This window comes from Leuciscus leuciscus (assembly GCF_965113295.1).
Source record: "Leuciscus leuciscus genome assembly, chromosome: 19".
Lineage (NCBI taxonomy): Eukaryota > Metazoa > Chordata > Actinopteri > Cypriniformes > Leuciscidae > Leuciscus > Leuciscus leuciscus.
This window is the reverse complement of record NC_138743.1, coordinates 6,975,671-6,984,271: the sequence shown is the minus strand read 5'-3', so window position 1 is coordinate 6,984,271 and position 8,601 is coordinate 6,975,671. Positions and strand designations below refer to the sequence as shown.

The 8,601-nt window shown below is 31.6% G+C and overlaps 1 long non-coding RNA gene across 1 annotated transcript; it reads left to right on the top strand.

Annotated features, from left to right (window-relative positions):
* The first annotated feature begins 4,961 nt into the window (after window positions 1-4,961).
* On the top strand, window positions 4,962-6,658 carry LOC309481571. Its single transcript, XR_014200058.1, has 4 exons — window positions 4,962-5,057; window positions 5,159-5,228; window positions 5,597-5,728; window positions 6,484-6,658. It is a non-coding gene; the product is annotated as an uncharacterized lncRNA (long non-coding RNA).
* The last annotated feature ends 1,943 nt before the right edge of the window (window positions 6,659-8,601 follow it).

Genomic DNA, 8,601 nt, shown 5'->3' with positions numbered 1-8,601 from the left:
AGAGGGACTGGAGTTGGATTACCGTTCTAATAAAAAACAGGTGCTTTCATAAGCATAAGTTGCACGCACATGGGAAGTAAACGCAGAGATGCTACAGTCATGAGAGTGCATGGAGCAGCTGTGGATGAGGCTCTGACTTACACACAGGTTTACACCGCCACCTTATGGTTACTTCATGAACTGCACATCTCCAGCACTTCAAATCAGATTTCTCTGTGTTTCCAATGGGATCTAGAATCAGGGGACAATCAATCAATCAACCAATCAATCATGTAGATTTCAACTCAGACATTAACTCTATGATCCTAAATACAAAAATAATAATTTTATAACTCAATTCGAACTGAATCAGAATGACAGGATACAGAATTTCCTGAATAGTCATTTAACAACGAAATCATGTTTTTTGACAAAATATTCATATTACACTATTATTTTTACTTTAGTATTCCCTGATATGTACATTTCACAAGTGTTTAGAAATGTATTTACTAAGTTCAAAATAATTTAAAAAGCCATCAAAATGTCATCGTTCACAAAGCAAAGTTTATAAAGCTTTCAAAAAAGTATTGATATCAAACATTTAATCAATTCTTTCTTTATTTTATTGTTTAGGTTAGAAGTACATTTAAGTTCACTAAATATAATCCCAACAATATAACATCTAATTTATTAAATATAATGAAATATTTTAATATAATATATGACGTGTAAATTTGCTGACACGTAGGCTTCTAGAAAATGAACTGTTTAAAAAACAAAACTTTCAGAAGTTATATATTTTTTTTAGTGGAACTTACATTTATTCAAAAGCAAAAATACTCAAATTTGTAATTTAACTATATTGAAAATGACTCGCCTACAAGTCACCTGTCATTACACACACAACATCGTTACCTGTTACCATCTTCCATGTTCTCACTTTGTTACACTGACCTGATTGAACTGAAGCAAATTTTAAAGGTGCATTGTGTAATATTTAGGAGGATCTGTGGACAGAAATGCAATATAATATACATAACTATGTTTTCAGTGGTGTATAAAGACCTTACTTATTGAACCGTTATGTTTTTATTACCTTGTAATAAGCAGTTTCTATCTACATAGGCCTATACACAGCGGGTCCCCTTACATTAACGACATTTTTCTACAGTGGCCCTAAAAGGACAAACGCGTTTCGTCTCTATGTTGTTCTTAATGCAAAGAAGCTAGTTAAAGTCAGCGAATAAAACTGACACAATGATGAACAAGTAACAATAATATTCACAATAACATATCGTTTTACTGAATAATAAAGTAAACATAATTTCTTAATTTATCTTTGTAAAGAAACCTCATTGCTTAACTGGCTACTCTCTGCTGTCTCCGTCGAAGACATCTCCTGTTGGCCACTTTTGATGGTTGCAATTCGTAACTTCACCACTAGATGCCGCTAAAAATCACACACTTCACCTTCAAACAGCCATTATCACTGAAGTGACGCAAATGTTAAACCATCACATCACAAATAGTTCACTATAGCCTATATGACACTCCATGACAGACATGGAATAATTCTAACTTTAAAATGTCATTAAACGCAACACAACACTGCAAAAAATTTAATTAAATAAATAAATAAATAAATAAAATAATTTATAATAGCCTAATAATTATTAAAAGGGTGATTGAATAACAAAATACAGCATAGGCTATGTTAAATGCTAAATTAAAACCAGTTTATGGGCGTGTTCTTTATCAAAATCAGTGCTTTGTGCTTGTGTTCTGTTGTGTTGTGTTCCCTCAGTCACAGCTGCTGTATTTACCTGTCGTACCTGGCAACAGTTTCAGTTTTAACACAATTGAACATAATGCCACAAGAAAGAATCTAAATCCAACTTATACCATGACAAACAAAATATTTCTAGAAAAATAATAACGTTTGTGCAAATATTGTTGCTGTGTATTAAGGATGGGAGATTCGCTTCTCACTTTGTCGTGAGGAGACCACGCGCTCATATCGGACGTCACGTGTCTGCCGTCATGTCTGACTTTTCACTAAATTAATGTTGTAGTCCTCGATGCGTTGCATCCTTAAAACAGATGTATTAAGGATTATCATTTTATATAATAAATCATTTGCATGATTTGAAAATGGCAGTGTCTTACTATTGATGAGATTACACATTAACGTCTAAGTGGAGAAGAAGAAAATAAGTAGGCTATCATAAAAAAAAACAAAAAAAACAAACAAAAAAAAACTGTGGTTGGTGTAGTTAGGCAGAAAGTGTAACAATTGTAAACATTTTTTATTAATACAGCATACTTGTGTTGCTCCAAGTCTTACATTGTCAAGCGAGGAACAGTAGTTGGCACTGGTTCACTTTTTAAAAGAATCCAGAATTTAAAAGAACATATATATTTTTATTATTATTATTATTATTTTTAAATTTTCTTTTTTGTGTTAGTGTTACAGTTTGGGGGTCAAATACAATCCACACTGGGCTTGTCTGTTCATTTTTGATAAAGCTTCGTGAATGCACTGCAAAAAATGCTTTTCTTACTTAGTATTTTTGTCTGGTTTCCAGTCCAAATATCAAAAAATTGTTAAATCAAGATGCATTTACTAGATAAGTAAAATTAAATAAGATATTATGTCTTGTTTTCCAGATGAATTAATTCAAACAGAAACAAGATTATGGCATTTTACTACTTTAGTGAATGCATCTTGATTTAAGATTTCTTATATATATTTGGACTGGAAACAAGACAAAAAAGCATTATTTGCAGTGTGTTTCTCAAAGTAGAACTAATCAGGAAAGAAATTAGGCAAATTTCAAGTTTGACAAGTTTGATGTCACTGGGAAAGCATTTAACAAACAGCAGTTGGCATGTTTTTGATGTCAGACAAGTGACTCAAGTTTTTCATATATACAGCCATAAAGTCCTTGTGTTCTAAACACACACAGTGTTTCTAAACTGAACATCAAATGTACACGTAATTACCACCAATAAATTGGGCTTTATCAGTCTGCATACACACATTTTTTTTTTTTTAAACAGCTGATGTTCTTTAGGTTATATTTCTGTATATCACCAGAGTTTTTGGCACATTTTTTCATAATCTTAGGTAAAGAACCCAAAAGAAAAATTATTTGGCGTTATATGTTACCCACAACAACAACGCAATATGAAATGCTACCTACAACAACTACACAATTCAAAGTAAACCGTCATAATATTAGATCTTAAGCGTATTTGTGTGTAAGAGCCCAGTGCGGGATGGCTTTAAGGTTAAAGGTTTCCTTTAATGTTATAGACCAACAAAGTACAGCACATTTCCTCATACTCTCAGTATATAGTCATGATAAGTTTCACTGCCTCTCCCAAAGAAACTCCCATGTTAATCATGAAGAATGATTGGTTCAGATCTTCTATAAATAACCCAAACCTCCAGGTAATCTTTGTAGTTGCCGGAATCATTGTAAGGTATGGTTTTGAATCTACTTCTACACAACTTTTAGAAAATATTAATTTTGTTATTTCTAATGAATTGACCAAGAACTTTATTTACATTGTTGCATTTCTTGAGATGGAATAAAAAGATATAACAGACAATCATTTATAAGTAATAATATGTAATCTCAAAGACAGTTCTTAGTTATTCTATGGAACAAATATTACTCTATAAAATCTATAAGCATTGACTTCAGTATTGTCTAATATAGTATGTTTTGTTTTCTCAGATTTGATTTAAACAATGGACAATACTATCAGCTTATGTAAAAAGTTCTTAAATGTATTAAAGTTTAATATATTAAAGTTTAATATATTTATTAATTGGGAAAAAAATGATGAGGAAGTTTTAAAAACATTAGTTAACTGTTTCAAAAAGTTCAACTCTACATCTGATCCATTAGTTGTTGAAAATGGTGAGATTATGCCTTGTAACAGATATTTAACAAAGCAAAGAGTCTGTCTAATTTTAGTTTGGTCAACGGATATCGACAAAGGTTTGAAAAGCAGAGGATTAGGGTTTTATCTTGGCTATGGCAATGTAGTGACTGCTAAACATGTTTTAGAAAATGACTATTGTCACGAAAATGATAACATATACATTTTGTTTCCAACTTTTGAAAATCTATTAATATATAAAGCCCAGAACCATCACAAATTGTTAAACTACGATATTGCTTTTATTGGATTGCAAGGATGTTTAGATCCATTACAAAACATAAAAGTAGAAATAGGCAGGTTATGTGAAAATGATGTGCTACATTTTGATATATTAGAGTCAGGGTGTTTTGTAACAAAGTATTGTAAAATTGAAATACCTAATACTAATATGAGAAATCAAATGTCATCTGAAGAATTTATTATTTCTAAAGCAGGCAAAAACGGGGATAGTGGGACTCCTATTTTTTCAAGCTCTGGTACATGTGTTGGAATATATATTGGTGTTTTCGAATCAATTGGCTCATCAAACCCTTTAAAATATGGGAGAGTTTTGAAATTGGACAATATATTAAACATCTCATGACTTACTGTTACCTTATAATAAATAAAATAAATATATATATATAAAAGTAAACTGATTTTAAGTTACTAACTAATTGTCAAGGCAAAATTTCTCATTTTCTTTTAGTTTAACTTTAAGTATGCTACTTTTAACTAAAATTACTCAAATTAATGAATAAAACTATAAAAGATATATTTAAAAAAATGACAAATAAATTCGGAAAAAAGATTCAAATTCAAAATATTAACAAAAACGAATATAAAATGAATGATACTAAAACTGAATTAATTAATTATTAATTAATTAATTACACTGTAAAAAAATTCTAACCCTCCCAAATCAAAAATTTCAAGTGACCGATAACATCTAAATTTTTCAATTGGTCCAAGTGAAATTCTTTAAATTTCAATTAGCCCAATTTTATTTTATAATTTACAGAATTTCACTTGGGCCAATTGAAAAATTGAGATGTCATGGTTACAGTTGATATAGCAATAGTATTGTCCATTGTTCGGCAACTAACCGAAGAGAGATCTCATCTTGCCCTCAACAAAACCTTGTAAGTCGTTTGTCAAAGCAACTTGTGCATATGTTTATAGAATAATTTACACAAAAATAGGTTAAATTATCAGAATGTCACATTCCTAATGTACTTTACAGGTGACGTATGTTGGTCTGGAGCGAGTGGAATCTACATAAAGGTGGTGCAGGGATAATCTTGAAAGCTTTGGTAAGAGGAAAAAAGTTATTTAAAGTATATTACTGATTGTTTGGGACAGAAATTTTCAATTTAATGTAAGTTTAAATTGAAATGACTTAAACATCCAAGTTGATTGTACTTAATTTAAGGCAGCAACCTTTTTTTTTTTTTTTTTTTACATTGTGTAACCAAATGTTTTTTTTTAATCTTTAACTGTTATTGTTCATTTAGTGTGAATTTGGTGTGAAAATCCAAATGAATACTTATTGTTGACAACTTTAGATTCTTTGCAAAGATGTATTTCTTTTTTATTTATATTGACAGAAATCTGTAAATAAACATAAAGATCTGTTTCAAGATATCTTCCTCCCTCTCTCTTTCATGTTGAAAACGTCTAGAATGACCTTCAGACTGCATACGTCACTTCTGGGTCAAGTTATGATCAGATGATCTCTCTTCGCCAAATTACAATCCCCTACCAATACAATGCAAGCTGCCAGGAGAGAGATTGTGTCTTGCCCAACACAACAGTAAGTCTTTCAATCAAATACTGCAGAATTAAAATAAATAAATGAAATTAAATGTTATTTATTTACTTATTGCATGAAAGCATGCATGACAGCTTGTTAAAAAAAAAAATATATATATATATATATTTAAATTGCATATAGTAATTCAATGTTTTTTTGTTGAGTCAGTGTGTTGGCATACAGTCATCATAAACTTTGCAAAGATAAATGATATAAAATATTTTATATATATATATATATATATATATATATATATATATATATATATATATATACATATATTTAAATTGCATATAGTAATTCAATGTTTTTTTGTTGAGTCGGTGTGTTGGCATACAGTCATCATAAACTTTGCAAAGATAAATGATATAAAATATTTTTTTTATTTCATATTAACAAAAACATATCAAAGTTCAACAAGGAAGAGCTTGCACACATAGTAAAAAAAAAAACACTTCCTTTTGAGGTCAAATGCAAAAACTTTTTAAATTGACATCGTCATAAGTGTCCTAACAAAAGCACACCTGATTCCATTTATATAAAAAATTGTTTTTACCGTATTTCATCCAAGTAAGCAAGCTCCTCTCTTTGTTGATGTTTTTAAGCTTACGTACCAAAGTAATTTTTTATCTATGAATTCAGTATTTGGTTTGGACGTTTTACAGCTTTTTGGCTGTTTCTGAATATTTACAGAAACAAAATGGTAAATAACTACGATCTCAAGATATTCTCTCTCTCTCTCTCTCTCTCTCTAGGAAAATGACACTGCCAACACCACACTTCATCTCTCAGTGTCATGTTGAAAAATACAACCACCTACAACCATCACATTTGGGTCAAGCCACAACCTTATAATCTCTCCTTGAATAATATGAAAAAAAATATATAAATGTTTTTGTTTTCCATTGAATAAATAAATGGTGAGCATTGCGATGTGTTTGTGTTCATTTTTCACTACTGAGTAGCTTATACCGGGGCTAAAGGCACACCTTAGGAAGAAGTGTGCTTTTCACTACTCCCAAAGTGAATGATTACAGAAAGAATATATATGTTTTTATTGAACATTGATGGAGCAACAGACTTTGTGTGAAAATAAATCATAAATGTGGTTCATTTTGTTTAAAAATCGTATAAATGTATGAGGTGGCGAGGCGGGCTTTTTACCTCACACACAGGGTGAAACCAGCATGGGGCAAAAGACACAGTCTTCATAAAAATACTAAAATAATGTTTTTAAAGTTAATACTTGTTCAAAGCAATCATTTTAGCAAAGTTTGTACTATGTTGTGTTTATTTTGATAAATAAAATAATTCATTTTTTGTTCAATAAATATACTCATTAAAATATTTTAATATAAAAAATATATTAAAAAAATACAGAAACAAAATTATTATAAAGTAGATTCTGAAAGCATTGAAGGAGATCCCATAATATTTAATATAGATTTACAGTAGTAACTATATATATATATATATATATATATATATATATATATATATATATATAATGTAACTATATATATTTTTATTTTTTTTATATGATTGTTTCATTATAAATATGGGTATTATCTCTAAGGTGGACACCCAACTTAAAGGGATGGTTCGGAATAAAATCAACCTAGGGTCCTTTGCACCATGACCTCGGCTTAGTGTAGGCGCTAACGGATCCTAGGATGTATCTCGTAAATTACCCCACTAATAATGCCCAGAATGGTACCAAGCTTCTACAAATAGGTTCTGTACTCATAAAACGAGGCATTGGAAAGTTTGTAAGTACATCAGGAGTTTATTTAAATAACACTTGCCTGACGGCTCATGCTACCGCTAACCCGGACGTCGAGGTCACTTCAGTGATTTGGGAAAAGCATGTAAAGTGATGCATAAGGATGTAGTGTAAGGACGCCCAGTTCCACTAATGCACTAATATTTTGTTGGTAGTACCAGTTTGTAACAATTATTAGTTAACACTAAGTTGTCAACACTTCAGAAAAAAAATTATAAATCGACTAGCTTTTCCTTTACACTTGTGAGTTTTGCAAAGGACTTTTACGGGCTTCTCCCATCATCCACTCCTCCATGGCTTCTCCCACCATCCACTCCTCCATGGCTTCTCCCACCATCCACTCCTCCATGGCTTCTCCCACCATCCACTCCTCCATATTTCCTTGGTTAATTGTTTTCCTTTGTTTCCATTTAAATTTTTTGCTATGAAATATGGTTGCTAGTTCATTTGTTGCTAATTGATTTATTAGTTCTCACCTGTGCGTAATTGAGAATTTAAGCCCTTCAGTTTCTTCAGTTCATTGTCTGGTATTGTTGTGTTCTACACGCCGTTTCATTGATTGTTTCATTAATTTTTTATTGACGTTTATCTTCTTTAACTTATATTTTACCTTCTTTGCCTCTGCTCATCATCATCATCATCACTGTAAACGTGACCCCCTTTCTAAACTCAAAAGTCTGAATATTATCTATTTTTGAACATTTTGAAAAAGGATGTACATTTTTGGTCATCCTTCAAAGGTCGTCCCCATTTGCAAAACGCCTCGGTTACGACTGTAACCTCGGTTCCCTGAAGAGGGAACGAGCGTTGCGTCGAAAACTGACGCTATGGGAACGCTTTGCGTGATGACGTCTTGAAGCACATGTAAAATCAGTCCAATGGTGTGGCGGAACGTCAGAGGCGGGTGACGTCACGTACCAGGAAACTATAAAAGCCGGCCCAAAACAGAAAACGAAAAGCTTCGTAAAAGTCTGAAGTCGAGCTGACAGGCATGAAGGAGATATGGCAGGGCGACGCAACGCTCGTTCCCTCTTCAGGGAACCGAGGTTACAGTCGTAACCGAGGCGTTCCCTTTCAAGGGAACTCCCGT